The sequence below is a fragment of the Centroberyx affinis genome, unplaced genomic scaffold, assembly GCF_046629955.1.
Source record: "Centroberyx affinis isolate AG114_WGS23_722 - 3 ecotype Tasmania unplaced genomic scaffold, CSIRO-AGI_Caff_v1 ptg002748l_1, whole genome shotgun sequence".
Taxonomy (NCBI): Eukaryota; Metazoa; Chordata; class Actinopteri; order Beryciformes; family Berycidae; genus Centroberyx; species Centroberyx affinis.
The window spans coordinates 111,019-131,268 of NW_027280912.1; the positions used below are offsets into that span (position 1 = coordinate 111,019).

The window sequence follows — 20,250 nt, forward strand, 5'->3', positions numbered from 1 at the left end:
TTGAGAACTTGTTTTTTTTTTTTCCAAAGGGACTTTTCCTCATGCTTTGTGTATGTTCTTCCAGCCAGTGTTGTTTGTCAGGGCATGATCATGACACAGTCCCATTGTCTTAATGTTTCAACAGGGTTTAGAGCATTGGTTTCATATCATATTCCATCCTACATGTACGCTACATTCTTAGGCCTTTCGCTCACATCCAGGTCGACTTACAATTGTGGAGAAAGTAGAAGGTTAAGTGTCTGGGGATCATATTTGGGATCTCCTGTCATCCCTTTTTGTTTCCCACAAAAAATGGTTTAGATAATGGGTGAACTCTGGTACTCCCAATCATAGGCTTTGTGCATAAGGCTTTGGATCTACTACAAAGGGCCCCATTGACATGTGCTCATGATTTCACCTGTCTGGTTTTACTGTCATACCATTACCAAGACATTACAGAGCAGTAAACTACTGGACGCTACTCCGTTCTTTCTTTAATCGTTCCAGCCTGTTGGCGCTTCTTCATAGAGCTCATAGTTGTGGGAGGTTGCAGGAGTAATGATGCACGGCCTTACTACATTACATTCTAGGTTCTTCTTTGATGTGTGTGTGTGAGTGTCTGTGAGTGTGTGTGTGTGCGTTCATATTTGCAAGAATGTGTGTCACACGCAGCATGATATCCCACTATCAGCCTCACCCTCTAGACTGACTGTGAATGATTACCCACAATCCCGCTGCGTCCTTCCTGTGGGAGCAGTGCTGTGTGAGTGACTACACCTGAGTCACTGGCTAAAATGTTTTATCATAATCACAGTGGGTTTTGCTGCATGATTAATCCAACATCATTGTTGTTAGCAAGGTATTGTAGTAGAAAAAAACATTGCTTAAAGGAATACACCAAGTTTTTGGGAGATTGTCCCATTGGTCAACATAGTGTCTAACAAACAAATTATCTACCAGGGACACATGGATGATTTTGGTGTCTTTGTTCTTGCAACATAACAGGTAAGTTGAGCAACAGGCCAATCTGTCAGCAAACTTGGTGTATTCCTTTTAAATGATGATGAAACATGTGGGCTTGGTTTGCAAGTGTTATCTTTGATTCTTATCCTGTGTTGCCCGATTCCCTCGGGATATCTGGTGTCTGGGAACCGGTGCGGTGTTATGAAATCCCGAATGGTAGTATCCTTCACAGGAACACCATGTGCTGTGCACTGCTGTCTCAGGTTGAATGACTAATACATTCTCCAGGTCTGACGTCTTAGGTTTAATGCAGTGCAATCGTCTGTCAATTTATGTCAATAAGTGAAGGATAGATGCTTATTGGCTTTGTGTGTGCATCTGTACATGCATGAGAGAGAGAGAGAGAGAGAGAGAGAGAGAGAGAGAGAGAGAGAGAGAGAGAGTGTGTGTGTGTGTGTGTGTGTGTGTGTGCACCTTAAGGAGCCATAATGATTATGCACTCGGTGCCATGGTTACGTATCAGGTGGGATCAGTGGTGAGAGCAGCTGTTTTGCACCTGCTGTCTGAAACACTGCTGACGATCTCCTCCCTCCTATGGTTTCACCTCCTCTCCTCTTTTCTCCTCTTGCCTCCTCTCCTCTCCTCTCCTCTCCTCTCCTCTCCTCTCCTCTCCTCTCCTCTCCTCTCCTCTCCGCTCTTCTCCTCTCCTCTCCTCTCCTCTCCTCTCCTCATCCTTCCCCTTTTGTCCTTTTCACATGTGTCTTTATTCTCATCTAAGCCAGCGGAAAAAGAAAAAAAAACACCTTTCACAGTCATAGCAACATGATATAAAACTAGTCTGTAAATATATTTTCTCCTTTTCATCATCTTTCATCATCAACTCATCTTTCATCTGGTTGTGAGTACATGCGCCCCCTGGCGGTCATCTGGGCTCACAACATTTATTATTGTCATTGTGTACTTAGAGCACAGTATGTCTCACAAATGCATATGATGTCATTTAGTGTAATAAACACGACACAATTTTAGTCTTCCTGCTTTGTTATGTAATGTGAATGTACAAGCACAAAACAGATTTTTTTCCCTATAACATTCCTATAGGGACTGATACTGATCTTATGGTACTTTATGGTATTGTTTTATCTCCTATCACTGTAATAATCCTACTGAATATTATATATAGTTTAGATTTTTATGTGATAGTTGAATAGTCGTATAATGACCCTTTAAAGTTTTTTCTAAAGTTTATTACAGGATAACTATACTGTGTGTCTGCATGAGTGTGTAGAATGATGGCAGTGGCTATATGTGGGCTCCACTGTGTCACACCCTTAACAAAGGTCAATGTACTGTATATACACTGAGGGGCCAGACAGCCAGTCTGCCTACAACATACACAGTGATACCATATAGTCTGACTTTGTAATACACAGTTATGTCTGGTGACAGTTGCTATAAATGCAGCAGTATAGGCTGCACAGCTCAACTATATGTGGGTTGGGGCTGATTTAAGGGCAGAGCTAACTTTACAACAGTGGCACAGCCCTAAGCTCTGTGTGTGTGTGTGTGTGTGTGTGTGTGTGTGTGTATGTGTGTGTATGCACGCGGTTTTATCTCATTGCGTGGGCGTGTGCTTCCTTGTGTGTGTGTGTGTGTGTGTTTGAGTTCTAGTAGTAAATCCAGTCTGTCCAGTTCTCTCTATCAGCTACTGCTTTCCTCTCTGTTTCTATCCTTGTCATCTACCAACAGACCAGAACACCAGCTGCCTGTTGAACGCAGCACCGCTCTTATTGCTTTGAATGTGGCGGGTTAAACAGGCCATGTTTGCTGTTAAGACTGGGAAATTGGACATGTGGGCTCAGCCTGCTATTTAGACTGTACTGGGCCTGCTGGTTCAACATTAGATACATAGAGAATTTTACTTTGTTCTCACTCTTATGTGACTTAAACCATATTTGGATTTTATTTGTGGTTTTACTTTGCTGTTTTTTATTTGACTTTGACTGTATTTTGATTTTATTTGTTGTTGTGTGTTGTTGGGCTGCAACTTTTTTGTTTGTTTTGATGCTGCTTTCTTAGCCACGTCCCCCTTGCAAACTATTGGACTAAAGGTGAATTTTCTTTAAAGCATCCATTCAGCTATAACCAGTTGAAGCACTTGTTGTGTCTAGAGAAATATTTTAAAAGAGGCCGTTGTCCTTTTTTTCAGTTTTATGTTAGTTTTGAAGCACTGTATTGTGTGTGAGTGTGTTCATCGGCCAACTTTCATGTCCCCTTGCGATTTGATTGGTTGGTTTGATTCTGCAATGTTTACTCAACATTGCAGATTTAAAATGCTGTCTGGCTGTGTTTTAATGATGAAAACATTTCATCAGTGAAAATCAGTGAGTGAGTTGTATCGAAAGTTTATGTTGTAACACTGCAACCGATCGCCACATGTAATCACTTTCATCTCAAGACATTTGAGCCATGGGGATGTTGAATTCTGCACACAGTTTGCATCATGGGTTTAGTGTGATATGTCAATCCAATCTGTTACTGCTCTCACTTTTTCCCCATCCTCTGAGCGTCCCAAGCCTTCTCTCTCCTCTTGGTCTCTCTACTCTTCCTTTGTGGAAAAGCTTTGACCCCGACGTGATTTGAACACGCAGCCTTCTGATCTGGAGTCAGACGCGCTACCGTTGCGCCACGAGGTCCTGCCATCTGTGCCTTTTCTCTGACCTTAGTTGACATCAGTTCCACGTAGCGGAAATATCTCAATTCCTCTGCCATCCTCTCTTCCCTCCTGCCTGCTTCCTGTAGAAACCGTATGCTCTCCAGACCGGGCTCCTTAACAGGACTGAATCACCCTGACACACACACACACAAACACACACACACACACACACACACAACACACACACACACACACACACACACACACACACATACAAACACACTCCAGCTACAGGTCAAATGCATACATTCTGGGTCAGTGTTTTTGCTGGTAAAACATGCAGGTTGATGAAGGCCCATAACCAAAACTTGACAATCTGTTCTTTTGCTTTAAATTACTTAAAATGTTTTGATATGAGATCTTCTTTTCAAACTAAAACTGCCAAAGGGTCCATTTTAAACCACGTATTTTAACATATATGTATAATATGAAAAATGACAGCAGTAATGTATTGATTTCACTAGACTTTGTACATATATATATATACATATATACATTTGAAAACATAAAAGGTCAAAATGAGCTGTTGGCAGTTCATTCTAGTGTTGAAATATCCAGTTCTGGAGGACGGCCTCTGGTTAGCCCAGATATGAAGCTGCAGTATGTATCTCTGGACTGTATCGATGCAGTCAGCAGAGTTAATGCATGAACTTCTAGGGGGAAGCTGGCTAGTTGATAGCTCCAAGCCGAGGGTTCAAGGCTTGTATAGGCTTGTAGGTTGGTATTAATGCTGGTAAATTGCCAGAGTTAAGACCAATGTAATGGGATTTGCACACCTATATCTGTAAAGTACAGGTTTGTAGAAGTCGTGTGTGTGTGTGTGTGCCTGTGTGCATGCCAAGGGAATTGAGATAAATCCTGCTACTTTAAGAGAGGTATTGGGATAGAAAAAAATCAGCTTTATCTCTTGTACACTGCCAAAAACATCCATCTTACAAGTTATTTTGTCTCATTTTCAATCTTAAAAATCTTGCTTTGACAAATTCTGCCAGTTGGTTGAGATAATGCCATTTGTTGCCAATGCAGTTTCACTTGTTTCAGGAATTTCTAGATAGAAGTGCATCTTGAAACAAGGCAGGATAAGGCAGATCACTCCACTAGTATCAAGAAAATGACTGTTGATTAATTTAGCATTCAAAACAAGTGAATCATCTCACCCCAAGGGCAGATTTTATCACTTGCTTTAAGAAAAATCTGATTTGAAGACTCAATACTAGATGAAATGGCTTGTTAAAAGAGATATTTTTGCAGTGTCGTGCTGTAATCAAGACAAATCCCTCAACACACCAGACTAACCAGACTACTGGAGTCCTTGCGGAGTAGTCCACTAACGCTGAATGAGCCAAATGCAGCCCATGCGGTCACCATGGCAACCAGAGAGTAAAGCAACAGAGACCTATAATTGGCGATGTCATGTTTGGATAAAGACCTGATACGATGCATAGCTATAAGATGTATCCATGACTCCCTCCTAGGTGTTGTTTTGTTTAATTCTGTCGCTTTGCCGGAGGAATGGCACAAAATATTAGAGCAAGACGAAAGAGGAAACTATGATCTCCGGACGGTGATCATTAGAAAGCAAACAACCACCATTATGAACACAAATCAATTCAGAAAACACACAATTTATGTTGTTTTTCTTTAACAGAACTCATCCTCATGTAACTTACATCACTTTGACTTCTGTTTTAGTGCATCTGCCGTTGGGAGCACGTGGCCTGCCGAGCCGTTGGAATGTTAGGTGTGTGTATGTGTGTGTGTGTGTGTGTGCAGCCTGGCTCAGGTTCATCAGTGTGTCATCTCTGTATGATTCATACGCAATCATAGAGCTGCATGCTGGAGCCTGTCAGTCTCTGCTTCACAGACCAGCACAGTTCAGACTACTAGCATTTCATATGCATGGGTTATATGAGAGTCTCTGTACAGTCTATCTAGTGTTGTGTTTCCATTGGAATTGTATTGTTTTTTACACTCGGCTGTTGGTGTTTGGGTTTCCCAGCACTATGTCTGCAGCTATGTCAGATAGCATGCTAGAAAGGTGTTACCGTTTCACTTCATTATTTTCTAAACCAGAAATTATGCTAATGTTATTATGTGAAACACTTCAATTTCAAACTTCAGCTGAATGCAACAAGTTCACGTGTTCATGTCATATTTGTGAATGCTAATAGCCATCTGTTTTTTGGAGGGAGTTTTTACACAGGTTGAAAAAGTTTTGGTCTTAAGGATTCTTCAACAGTTTCATTATGAAAGGCTGAAGTGTCTAGTCCTCCAGCAGCACATTTGTTGTGAAGACATTCGTAATGCACATTTATGTGATTTTTTTTTTTTTAATTACAGTCAACAAACAAAAATTCAGAATAATCAGTCAGAAGTGGGCATTCAGCGGTGTCACTTAGTGTTGCTGCCTTCTTCGTCCTCCTCCTCATCCTCCATCTCCTCCCTGCACCTCTTAAGGGAGATCCTGGGCCTTTTGGGTCCAGTTGTAAAGCAGGAGCCTTCCACCTCCTCCTCTTCCTCCCTGGTCCTCTTTCCACAGACTCTGGTCAGTCCAGGGGAGACGCTGCCACTGCTGCTGACGCCGCTGCTGCTGGCTGCAGCCATGGAACTGGGAAACTCCCATCTCCAAAAAGGATGAGATGGGTCCACATCAGCAACAGCCCTCAGCACTTCTTCCTCCTCATTGTCAGGTATGACGATGATAGGTGGTGCTGGATGTCTCTCCACCATCTCTCTCTCCTCCTCCCTGGTCCTCTTTCCATAGACTCTGGTCAGTCCAGGGGAGACGCTGCTGCTGGCTCCAGCCGTGGAACTGGGAGACTCCCATCTCCAAACAGGGGGAAATGGGTCCACATCAGCAATAGTCCTCAGCACTTCTTCCTCCTCACTGTCAGATATGACGATGATAGGTGGTGCTGGACGTCTCTCCACCCTCAGTTCCTCCTCACTGTCAGATATGATGATGATAGGTGGTGCTGGACGTCTCTCCACCCTCAGTTCCTCCTCACTGTCAGATATGATGATGATAGGTGGTGCTGGACGTCTCTCTACCCTCAGCACATGTTCCTCTTCACTGTCAGATATGACGATGATATGTGGTGCTGGACGTCTCTCCACCATCTCTTTCTCCTCCTCCCTGCTCCTCTTTCCACAGACTCTGGTCAGTCCAGAGGAGACGCTGCTGCTGGCTCCAGCTGTGGAACTGGGAGACTCCCATCTCCAAAAAGGATGAGACGGGTCCACATCAGAGTCCAAATCAGACTCCAGGGGAGCGAGCTCCTCATCCTCGTATTCATCATCAGCATTGTAGTGCTCTTCCACCTCACTACTCTCATCTTCACTGTCAGATGTGATAGGTATCCTTACACCCGCTGACTCTGATGAGGAGCTTGATGACTGGCTGTCTTCATCACTCCACTCAGAAAGATCATCCTCACTCTCAAAGACTAACCAGGCCATTTCTGGTTGGACGGTCCTGTTATATATGAAGTATAAGTCTAAAAGAACAAAAAGAGAGTTAGTACAACAACAGTAAAGTCACAGGTAGAAGGATTTTTCAGGTAAATGTCTTGGCAGGCCACAGACACACGCTTGTATTTTGATATGTTTCGCCCCTTTCGGTTTAGTTTACTAAAATGTTATAAAACTCACCATCATCATTAGCCATTGACAGGTTGGGAGCCATGTCAACAGTCAAAAAGAAGTCTTTCCAATCAAAGGTAGTTCAGATGTCGCTGTTTCAGGTTGTTGCTTGCTGTTTACAGTTCATGCGATTTGGGTCTAAAGTCAGAAACTGGAGTAGAGTTCTATAGAATCCCACTGTGGAGTCATAATGTGACTTTCTCAGGCTGTCAGCACTGGTCAATTTGATTTCTAAAGCCATGATCAGATTGTTATAATATTATTTTTTATTATTTTTATATTATTTAATATGTGGTATAGGTATACATCTCCATTTGCTACTTTTGGGCCAACAGTACAACTGGGACACTATAGAGCCCTCTATGCTGGCTCAGAGAGTTACAGTGTTACTGTTACTCTGATACTGATACTTCCAAGTGTGTTTTAAAATCCAACAGTTTCACAATTGATACTTGAATTGAAGTGTGTTTTAGGTAATACATTATAGATAACAGCATTGAACCATGGGCTTCAGAAGAGAAGCCTTTTCATGTACATAAAAGCATGAGAAAGTGAAAGAAAATGTATCCATCTGTAATCACTCCCCACTATCACCTGAAAAACCTCATACATAAGTATATGCATCCCCCTTTTGTGCAGATGTGTATTAGTTAATACCTGCCTGTGATTTGCAGGGTGTTTTTAGGCTGGAGCAGGTAAAAAAGAGGCTAAAATGCTTCATGTAGACAGATAGAGGAGACACAAGACCTTTTTGCTGTATCTTTTCTGTCCTTATCAATGTACTGTCTTGTGGGATTCCCATAAACCAATGTGTAACACTATCTGGCTGGTGTTAGGCCTACTGTTACCAGTGACATGGGACCTAACATGTGGACACACACTCTGACCACTAGCTCAGCAGTCTACCCAGAGGGCCAAGGGCAGTGGTCCTCCTTATCATCACTGTCATCTTCATCATCTTCACTGACAAATGTTTACAAAGACAGTTATTGTGGTCCGGGTATCATTGATTTTTCATTCCAGTGTGACTGAATCATACATAGCCAATACAATTATTTGTCTGTCTAGGAAATTTATTCAGTTTTATATCAGCAAAATATCAGGGTTGTGTATTTTTTGTATATATGCCACTAAAAACTAGTATTCATAGTATTCTGTTCCATCCCCACATGGCCATCTTGGTAGGAAAATAGCAGGTGTTTGTAATAGAGTAACAGGTGATTATAATCAAATGACAGCTACAGCTACAGTTAGCTGTGTATATGGTAAAGAGCCATATTGGTAGAAAAAGCCATTGAATAACTGTGACTGTAACTTTGAAGTTCATCATTCTGAATGAACGAACGAAATTGTGTTTTTTTCTTCACTAATTTAAAGAATGTAAGATGAGTTTATGTCTCACAAGCAATCAGTATGTTACTTCGACTGTAAGCCTAAAGATATGGGACAGAAGGTGAGATACTCTCGTCGGCTGGCAGCCAAGCAAAGAGGCGTTGTAGTCTGACTAACGGGAGTTAAGCGGACACGGAAATAGGCAGGAGTGAGACCTCTCGCTTCAGCTGTTGTGCTTTAAGGACTCTCTTTCTAGTAACAACTTCGGCTATTCCGGGAGTTGCTGACGTAGACCTCGTGGCGCAACGGTAGCGCGTCTGACTCCAGATCAGAAGGTTGCGTGTTCAAATCACGTCGGGGTCAATGCTTTTCCGTTACAGAATAAGAACGACAGACAGCGACCGTAAATGTAAACACTGACCATCCACACATTGATCCGTAGACAGCGATCCACGCAGAGTTCCTAATGCAAAACACATGTACGTGTGCAACGAATTTGGTAATCTTCTAAGGCATGGCACTGAATTAATGTCCAATACTGCTAAGATTACTATACATCATGCAGCTAATATAGGTCAAGAATGGTACTATAGAAAATACTATAATAACATCATAGGAGATAAACAATGCCAGAAAGTAAAATAAGCTCACTATAAATTCACTATTGACTACTCACTATTGAAGTCCCTTCAGAAATATGTATATATATATAGCCTATGTAATTTTTTTGCTGTATTTTTGTGGTATGAATAGTTTTCATAATGCAATTAGTATGGATTTTTTTTGTCTGAGATCTAAACACACTATTACACTTTTATCAAGTGAAAATACATGGATGCAATTTCTGTGTAGTTTTTCTTGTCTAATTTGACTAATTTTAATTTTAATTTGGTCACCATAAACTCCCTCTGAGCACTGAAAATGAAGTTTCTTTTGTCAATAAAAAAGGCACAATTGTGATGGAAAATATTGATCAAAAACAATTACTACAACCTCCTTGTATGACATTTGAAAAATATATTACATGAAATGTTGAACAGATATTTGTCATTGACACAGTTGAGCACAAATAAGAAGGACTGTGTATCCAGACAAATATCCCAATTAAATTTTTTTTTTTATTATTTTGTTGCACAACTAGATGAATAAAAATCCAAGAGGTGCACAAACTTTTACACAGGACTGACTGAGCTCCACTCCAGATGAGACAACCTCATACATGCTTCACTCGGTCTAGAGAATCCCAAGCCCGAAACCAGGTGGAAATTTGAATCTGGTTGACAGCCTGAGGTTAGCCTTTTGAAAATTCATTCAATGGGAGAATTTTATTCTGACAGCACTATTCAAATGTCTGAAAAAGGCTTGGATGCAGGCATTACATCCATACACCAGATGGCAATGTGGTAATTTAGTAAAACGACTCCTAGTTAAAGAGGGCCTTAGGTGAGAAATTCACAGTATGGGCCTGTCCAAATCGGTTAATAAAGGAATGAAAGGGGATTAAGCAAATCATTGAACAAATACACACATATATGCGTGCAATATGGCAAATTAGATTGCATTAGATGGAAGTATAATGATCACTGAGGGGAAATTGGGCCATTGCAGCGGCAAAGAATAGGGTATAGATTATTCAGAACCAAAACTGCTGCTGCAGGTTGGAGTGGCAAGCCTGCTGCACAACATTCATCCCCTGCTTCCCTGGGTGCATCATGACCGCAACGTATTGATCAATCCTACTTTGCAGGCTGCCAATTAGTGGGTAAGGGAGAAGGCTACATTACAGTAAAGCAGAATGTTTTAGTTGATTACACAACAGGTATTCCCATCAAGGCCCTTGAATGTACACAGTTACCCCAACTCAGTTTTCAGAGTTCTTTGACGGGCGCTGGGATAATCTGATCACATTGTTTCTGTTGGAGGAGGACAGTTTCAGTTTGAACTTGAAAAGCTTTGACCCTGACGTGATTTGAACACGCAGCCTTCTGATCTGGAGTCAGACGCGCTACCGTTGCGCCACAAGGTCATGCCTTTAAAATGTTTGGGCCTCCTGTGAAAGCGGACAGTTGTGAGAGCCTATTGGCACTGGTAAAACACAGACAGAGGGACATGGTTCTCTGTCTCTTATACCTGGTTCAGATCAGACTAGCAATTTAGGAGATCCGTGGGTTGATCGTCAGTGTGAAGCGGTCAACAGTTAGCAGACTGAATTGTGAATAAAGTCTTTAATAAAGTTCGAATTGAATTGTGCAAAACAATCCTGGTCAAGGTCAGTGTGAAAGATCAGTGTTGAACCCGTGTCACTAGGCCACGCCTCCTTCGCTTGTTTATTTACAAATGTGACATAGAACGTGCTATACACCAGGTTAGGGTCTATGAAGTTGAGGCATTACAGTAGTGACAAGTGAAGCTGACAATTTTGCATAACATATAACAGAAGAAGAAATGGACAGCTGGAAAGACAGTGAAACTCTCCAATTGAGGGGTAGAAGGAATATGCCATGTTGCACACAGAATGTAACCACGTCTGCTTTGATGATATGCAATCACAGTCCATAGAGAAGTGATGAGGAAGGAGGTGTACTCGTGCCTAAGGGTCTGTCCCAGGTCTGGTCTTAACAGTAGTGAAGCGATGTACAAGGTTCTGTGTGACTTGCCTTTAGGCAGGAAGGACCCAGATTTGGACTCAGATGTGTCCCAGCCCCCTGTCTCTCTCTATCGCTCTCTCCCCAGACTGTCTAGCTGGCTTCTGTCTATCTTGCTGATCTCTCAGTCTCCCCTGTCTGATTCCCTGGTTGTGACTGCCCACCCCAGTCTTGTTTGTCTACACAGCACCGCTTTGTTTACCCCTATTACTTTAACCGTTTGCACTCCACTGAGCCTCATCCAACCTGTCAGACTGCTGGCTGTGCAAGTTGCCACCTACAGCTTTGTTTTTTTTTCTACAGGGAGCTTGAGAGCAGATAAGGAAAGATGATTTCGGGAGCTGTGTCCCTCGGTGATTCTCCCCACGTTAAAAGTCTGGATCTCTCTCATTTAGAGAGGTGAGCCAAAGCAAGCCAGCCTCCGGGGCTTAATGATGACAGGGGCGAAGGGCAAATTCTCCGGGGCGATTAACGGAAAAAGCTCATTACGGCGAAACTACCTGAGTCAGCGGTTCAGCGTGGAGCGTGTTGTACAGCAGGTGTGCACAGACAAAGACCTGCAGCTTGGTAGAAGGTGCAGTGACGCTCTCGAACCACAAAGAGGCACTCAAGTCCAAGTTATTGTGGTGTACATTGTGGTCTGCATTTAAAGGGATAGAGAGGATTGTTTCTCTGAGAATATGGTATTATTTTTTTGGAATGATCTGAATAAGAAGAATCAAAGCCAGACAATCAAAGCCTTGTGACTTTCTCCATGCTTTTCCAGTTCAAGCTGAGAATAATGGACACATATTATAATTTGTGAAAGACTAAAGGCGTAAAACACCTAGTAAAATGAAAAGAAAAAAAATCCTAATTGAACTTAGTTAGGTCAGTGAACATCTAACTACCTCCTGTACTTGCGCTCACACTGCCTGCTTAAAATGAATACAGTAATGCCGTATCCAGGGCTCCTGTGGTTGAGTTTCTTGGACGATTGGCATTTTCTTGGCCTCTGAAGTTGGCATTGCCATGGCAACAGCAGTCCGGTGCCAAGCGGGCACCTGTGCTGGGTCGAGATCAAGCCGGGAGTGAAATTAGCCAGGGCTAAAGCAGGGTCCCAGCAGCTGCCCCCTGGTACCAGCACACTGCCTGGGGAAATCAAAGACTAATTACTCTATTTGTCTGTGTGTGCGTGTGTGTGTGTGTGAATGTAGCCTCTTTTGGCATAGGTTAACCTGTTAAGCCCTAGCCCTAGCCCTAGCCCTAGGAAAAAACGCCTAAAATAACATACCCAAAATGAATCAGGAATAGCTCCTCAACCATAATGCATATTTCTGGTCTCCTTTGATAGGTAAGAAGCTAAGGAATATGAATCCATTGTAAGAAAACCTATATCTATTACCATTCCAGAGTAAATGGAGATGCAATAAAGGAAAAAATAAGATTTTCATCCTCGCCTAGTATATAATCTAAATTTCAAAGGCAATATCACCATTATAACCAAGATCCCGTGGGTAATGATGCAACTGAATGTCTTCTCCTAATCTTTGACTACAACTGTAACTGTAAATTTGACACTAAAATACAACATTTATGAGACAATTTATAAAGATATACTCAGGCGGTCTCCATGTTTTGGCCATGTTTACTGTTTACATATTGACTGTTTACTAGGAGTTTTACTTCAAAACACTATTTATTTCCATATAGCCATGTTACAAATAACATAAATCTCCCAAAAACATTGAAATAGTAATTAACACAATGAATATGCATCAATATTCATATATGACTGAAGAGCTCCATGTTATACAGGCAGATTAATGGAGAATGCAAGGGTCCTCAGTGCTTTATGAGGTATCCTCAATTTCGTCTGAGTCAGACTATTGTCTCTAGCTGCCTGTCTCTCTCTCACATCTTTCTCTCACACAGTGTAATGAATTCACCTCACACGTTCCAGACTTGGCGGATGTGGAATCTTTCTTCTGCTGTTTTCCATCTCTATATATATATTTGGCATGCATCTTTTCGACTCCTGGAATGAGTCATCTGTCTGTCTAGTGCAGGAGTTCCCAGACGTTTTCATGTCACAGACCCCCAAATGAATCATCATTTTTTTTATTTTAAGGAACCCTTTCTGAAAAGATTTTTGTTAGTCATGATTTAGTGTAGTTATATACCCGTCTTTATTCTGTAGACGGAGAGGTAACAGTAGAGAGAGTGAAATGTATGATCAAACCAGTCATACATCCTCTGATTGTGCTGATGTCTAATAGCAAAATTGAACTATTTATCATTTCGCATAAGCTGGCCACCATTCCTGCTGTTCTCCCCACACATCGACCCTGACCTGATGCTGCCCTCTAGTGGCCAGGCTGTGTGGCTGGGTGGAGGTTTTGCTACCTGGCATTGATCTGATCTGTAGTCTAATCGATGGGACTCTGACTGCCCTAACTGACTTCAATCAATACCCAAGCTTGAGTGAATAGAGGGTTTTCAGGTGATGTTATATGCCCTCCGGTGGCCATAACTGAGCTCCACAACTCTTGGCAACATTGGCTGTGAATAGTTGATTGCATTTCTTAGCCATCTCATTGGAGCTGAATAGACCTGGTTAATTGTGCTGTTTTTGACTGAGAGCTGCATTTTTCAACAGATGCATCAGATCAATTTTAAAGTCAAGACAGTTTATTGTGTCACAGTAACCTACATTTGGAAATAAATCCACCTTATCAACTTTTTAGCTTTTACTTATAGCCTGACTGCATTCCCACAACATGACTGTTTTTCAGATATCTCTGTATCCCTCTATACCTGACCCCTCCTCCCCTCTTTCTGTCTTCTCTCTGTCTGACTGAGAGAGAGAGAGAAGGATGAAGGAAGAAGGGCAGAGAGACATGAAGGGAGGAAGGAGGGTAGGAGGGAAGCACTTTTCTTCTCCTCTATCAGCCAGGAGCACCTGTTTCTCCCCAGAGGAAAATCCCTCTGGACTGACACTCATCCTCAGACAGTGATGAATGAGAGGAGACGACAGAGAAGCACAAAGTAAAGAGTAAAGAGCCAGAGAGAGAGAGAGAGGGAGAGAGAGACACGGACAGAGGGAGAGAGAGATGGCAAACATATGCGTATGTACTTGAACTTTGAAAGGTGTTACTGAAATTCAACCACATACACACACACACACACACATGCATGCTGGCAGGAAAGTGTGAACATCTTCACCCTGCAAGGAGACAATAGAGAAAACTGTCACCTGAGAGACACAATGAGACATCACACATAAACACACATAACACACACACTGACACGGTCACACATACCCAAACAGACATAGACATTCACCTTGACACACACACACACACACACTGCTAGTCTGCTGTACTTAGTCTGTAAGGACCGCAGTCAACTCAGAGTCCCGAAAGACTCAGTCTGGTAGAGGAATTTATCCGCACCAGCGCTGCTCTGCTCAGAGGCTCGTAGGCGGCAGCAAGCAGCTTTTTCATTTCACCTTCCTCAGGGGCTTTGGATTTATTGTCTGTTGTTGCTTTGTTTATTAGGTTCCTATATTTTTTAACTTTATTTACTCGGGGAAAGATTTCTTGAGCAGTATGCTCTTTTTCAGCAACTCCCTGCTTCACACTCACGCAGCCAATAATCTCACACCGGGGAGCTGCCCAGTATAACCACAGTCTTCTACTGTTTTCCACTGGGGAGCTGCCCAGTATAACCACAGTCTTCTACTGTTTTCCACTGGGGAGCTGCCCAGTTCATCCACTGTTTTCTACTGTTTTCCACTGGGAGCTGCCCAGTTCATCCACTGTTTTCTACTGTTTTCCACTGGGAGCTGCCTAGTAGAGCCACAGTTTTCTACTGTTATTAACTGAGCAGCTCCAGTGGAGCAACTTTAAAGTTGAAAGATTGGATTGACTTTCTGGGAAATTGGCCCACTGGTCAGCTTACCTTTTATGTGACTTTATGTGACTGGCAGAAAAAAACAAAAACAAAAAAAACCCCACCTCTGGATTACTAGAAGGTCTATCTTACATTAGACAATGCTAGCACTTAACATACTGTATGACAACAACAGAAACATAAATTTAGTAGGCTAATGTTACTGAATAATTGGGATGATCATTAATTTCCAGAATGCTTAACATAGTGTACACTACAATAATGTAGTGATATCTGTTTTTTTTAGTAACTCAATAACTTAAATAAGCCACTTTTTACTTTGATTTAAGAATATTTTTCCACCAGTAATTTGACTTTAAAAATTTCAGCAAACTAACAGTACTACTCGAGTAGGACATTTTAGTACTCTTTCAAACACTGCAGGAGACTACACAGACAAATCATCATGTAGGGGTCAAAAATGAAAGCATCAACAGAATAGGACCAGCTCTTGAGAATACTGTGAGAGGTGGAGGTCAGTGATATTGAAGCATTGTTGAAATGTGAGTGTGTGTGTTGGGACTGTGTAGGCAAGAGAGGGGATGATTAGGAACAAAGGTCACCGGGCGGACTTGAACCAAAAACATCACAAGTATATGACAGCCTGCTGATATATACAGTAAAAGTGGAGCCACCAGTATGGATAGCATTAGTCAATTTTTGTTGACAAAGCTACTGCGTCAACTGTATAGCATATGCAGTACGACATACACATCCCTGTGCCTGGGGTAAGAATGATATTATCCCATATTGCAATGCAGCATGCGACTCCTTCGTCTCCTGCTCTCTCCTGCTGCGGTTTTTTGCAGAAAAACGGGTGAAATCAGGTCATGTCACCAAGCCTCCCTTTCAGCTCGGAGGCAACCCGGCTCGTCACATAGGTGTCTTTGATTTCTCCTCCGTGACAGCTCCCCCTCCAGGAGGAGCTTTCTGCCGCGCCGTCAAATCGCTCCTGACATGGCGTCGGCTCGCCGTCGAACGCGCTGTCTGGAAAAACGCTGGGGCGTTTAACCGAAGCTGCGGATCGGCGGCACCCAAAAAAATATAAATCGACCCCACACAGACTAGAATGTGTACGCATAAACACACTCATACACATACTACAATCCCAACACACTCTCAAACCCTCATACTGTATATATATATATGTGTGTGTGTGTGTGTCATGCAGGGAGATGTTTGTCCTGGTTGACAGCTGTCAGAGCTGCTTTGGCTCCAGTGTCGGAGCACTTTGCCAAACGAGCCTATTATCTGCCGCGACGGAGGCTCGGGGAGGGTCTTGGCACGGCCCCAGGGTGCCGATTTGGGTCAGCCGCCATGGGACAGGCCCTAAAACGAGGTGACAGACACAGGCCCCCCTGCTGGGATCCTACCCCCCCGCCCCCCCCATCCCCTCCCAAAGACCCCCGAGGAACAACGACGATAACAAAAGCCTCGTCTTCCTCCAAAAGCCATATGGGGCGAACGCCGCAACCGCGGGCCCCGCTGGCATCAGACAGAGATGCGGCAGGGAAGAGAAGACGCTGCCCTGGTTTTCTACTTTTCTTCCTCTAGCCGTAGAAGTATTCTGAAGGAATGCTTATCTGTGTTGCGGCTGAAACACCTCGTTGTGCGGCTGTTTGCGTTGGGCCACGTTGGCTGCTTTTTCCCCCTCGCCTCACGGGGGGGGGGGCGACGACGCATTCTCCACGCGGCTCCGGACCTGTGATCGCACGCCAGGAAATTAGGTATACAAAGCCACGGCCGGGCCGACGGAAACCGCAGACTCGAACAGAAACCTTCAATCTATTATGTATTGCTCGTTCTTTTGAATATAGATCTATTTCACTCTCACCCCGCTGACCCCTCAGTCTCTTGTTAAAGCGAGCGAACGTCTCTTCTGCATGACAAGTATCCCTCTGTAGCTTTTGTCTCAAGAGTCTCCAGACCATGAGCCGCTGTCTCAACACTTGACTGCTTCTCTCAGAACCATGTATAATTACCCTCGCAGACCCAAAGTCACTCCAAGGTTGCGGCTGAAAATTGGCTCTCGAATAGACTTTCGGAAGCCACAGCTCCGTCTTAGACTGGGTTAATTTATTACACGAGATATGATGTATGCCGGGCTAGTCGCTGTTCTGCGCTGTGTGTGTGTGTGTGTGTGGGTTTAAGCATTGTAGTAATTAGTATAGCTGTGAGTACGGTGCAGGGGCTAATGGTGGAAGGATTTGGTAAAGCACTCACACATGCATACACATGAGCCCTTTCTGATGATACAGTGACCTCAAAAGCCACATAAGAACGGTGTTTATGTCTCGCATACACAGAAGGAAGGAAGGAGAGAAGGAAGGAAGTGAGGATGGAAGAAAGGAAGGAGAGAGGGAAGGAAGAAAGCATGGAAGCAAGAAAAAATGGAAGGATGAGAGTAAGGGAGGAGGAAAGAAGGAAATAAAGAAGAAAGAAAGATGGAAACAAAGAAAAAAGGAAAGGAGTGAATGAACGAAACAAGCGGTAAAATATAATGAAAAAAGTAAGGAAAGAGACAAAGAAAAAGAAAGAAAGGAAGAAAGAAAGGAAGGAAGGAACAGAAGAATAGAAAGAATGAAAGACATAGAAAAAACGAAAACGCAGTCAAAACAGTCGGAGCAGGCGTTGCCATGGCGCCAGCCATAACATGACGGGCTAAGCTGAGTTTGGCGTTGCCGGTTGGCATCGTGCCGAGCTGAAGTTGACATTGGCACTGGGAGGGGGGGGGGAAGGGAAGCTAAGCCTGGTTTGGAGAGCTTTAGACAGGCATATTGTAGCAGACAGAGCTGAATCCCCTCTAACACAATGGCTGTGCTCTCATCTCCTCTCTCCTCATGAGGAAAGGCTAAAGACCTCTCCAGATTATGACCTGCTCTGCTGACAGACACGCTGAAAGGCTGCGTGCTTTTCCCTGCACAGTCGTTTGTTGTGGTTTGTCTTGATGGATTCACATTAACCCAGCAATTATCGTTCTGCAGTTTCCTTGCTCTAAAATATATCTTGTTCAATATCAATTGCAAGTAATGGTCAGTTTATACAGTAATTACAGAAACAACTTCAGTTAAGCTGATATGGGTTTTTGAAGGCCAATACTGTTATTTTTCAGATTTAAGCTGTTGATAGCCAATATGTTGATAGCCAATATTCAATTTCTTTAAATTTAATTTTAAAAATTATGAAAAGATTACAAGTACTTAGTGATTCCCCCAGATTATTTTTCCCTTGTAGGCTAGAATGAAGCCAGAACTCTGAAACAGCATTTGGACCAAGGAACACTAAACTCTCCATTGAAACCCAAGATGATTCTCCTCCTCCTCCTACTACTTCTCCTTCTACTACTACTTCTACTACTACTACTGCTACTACTGCTGCTACTGCTACTTCTACTACTACTACTTCTACTACTGCTGCTACTGCTACTAATACTACTTCTACTACTGCTGCTACTGCTACTTCTACTACTACTACTTCTACTACTGCTGCTACTGCTACTAATACTACTTCTACTACTGCTGCTACTGCTACTTCTACTACTACTACTCCTATTACTGCTGCTACTGCTTCTACAACTGCTACCACTACTACTACTACTGCTACTACTACTACTTCTACTACTGCTGCTACTGCTACTAATACTACTTCTACTACTGCTGCTACTGCTACTTCTACTAATACTTCTACTACTACTACTTCTACTAGTGCTGCTACTTCTACTACTACTACTTCTATTACTGCTGCTACTGCTACTACAACTGCTACCACTACTACTACTACTGCTACTACTACTACTACTGCTACTACTACTACTGCAACTACTACTACTACTACTACTGCTACTACTGCTACTACAACTGCTACTACTAATACTTCTACTAGTACTACTTCTACAAGTGCTGCTACTTCTACTACTACTACTTCTACTACTGCTACTACTGCTACTACAACTGCTACTACTACTACTGCTACTACAACTGCTACTACTACTACTACTACTGCTACTACTACTTCTACTACTACTGCTATTACTGCTACTACAACTGCTACTATTACTACTACTGCTACTATTACTACTACTACTGCTACTACTACTACTTCTACTACTGCTACTACCGCTACTACTACTGCTACTGCTACCACTACTAATAATGTTTTTCTAATAATGTTAATAATAACATATTCATGCAAACTCGTGAAATCCAATCAAAATGTTGCATTAGAATGAATTCAGCTAACCTATATATCAGTCTAGTAACAACTCTAAAGACTTTCCTCTTCCTTGAATATGCACAAATCCTCTGTTCAATGTTAGCAGTGAAGAATACTAAAAGATGCACACTGTATTCAGTGTAGAGGGTATCTGGAGGTCACTGGCCCAATTTGAGAGATTGTGTCTCAATGTGTCTTTGTGTGCAGGCATGTTTTTATCCAGAAGGGATTTTTGGATAAAACTGTCAGAAGACCCCTCCACTCTCCCCCCTGCCACCCTACCTCCTTTGTGTTTTAAAGAGCACATTCATCACACATGCAGAGAATCTGTGTGTGTGTGTGTGTGTGTGTGTGTGTGTGCGTGTACAGTATGTGTGTGTGGTATTACAAGAGGAATCTTGAGAGTCCCTGCATGAATGCCTCATGTCTCTTCCACAACAGATGTGCCACAGCCTAGGGCCCCTCAGTTGTAGATCGTTATGCGTCTGTGTGTGTGTGTGTGTGTGTGTACGGGAGGCCTGCATGCTATTCCTATTCGGAAATCAGCAGGGAGTTTGCCTATAAAAGGCAGAAATAATAGGTATCCATTTATCTCTAAAGACGCTCATCCATCAGCGTACACACAAACAGACATACACACACACACACGCACACATACACATGCACACATATCTGATGATTTGTGATGTTATTGCACTGTTGTGCCAAAAGTACAGCGCTGAATATGTGCATTAGTAAATGTCTCTCTTTTCACAGAGAAAGAAGAGTCACATGTGACAGCCTCTATTGTCGCTCGCCATTGACTCTCTCTCTCGCTTCCTTGTATAA

The 20,250-nt window shown here is 42.8% G+C and overlaps 1 protein-coding gene and 3 non-coding genes across 4 annotated transcripts in view; 2 read left to right on the top strand and 2 right to left on the bottom strand.

The window, feature by feature from the left end:
* The window catches only part of LOC139657746 (partitioning defective 3 homolog), a gene marked incomplete at its 3' end in the record, with an annotated part of 222,588 nt that overhangs the window by 39,875 nt on the left and 162,463 nt on the right, over positions 1-20,250 (top strand). The window lies entirely within an intron of this gene.
* On the bottom strand, positions 3,567-3,638 carry trnaw-cca (transfer RNA tryptophan (anticodon CCA)). The gene has a single exon. It is a non-coding gene; the product is annotated as a tRNA-Trp (tRNA).
* Positions 8,924-8,995, top strand: trnaw-cca (transfer RNA tryptophan (anticodon CCA)). Its single transcript has one exon. It is a non-coding gene; the product is annotated as a tRNA-Trp (tRNA).
* Positions 10,587-10,658, bottom strand: trnaw-cca (transfer RNA tryptophan (anticodon CCA)). Its single transcript has one exon. It is a non-coding gene; the product is annotated as a tRNA-Trp (tRNA).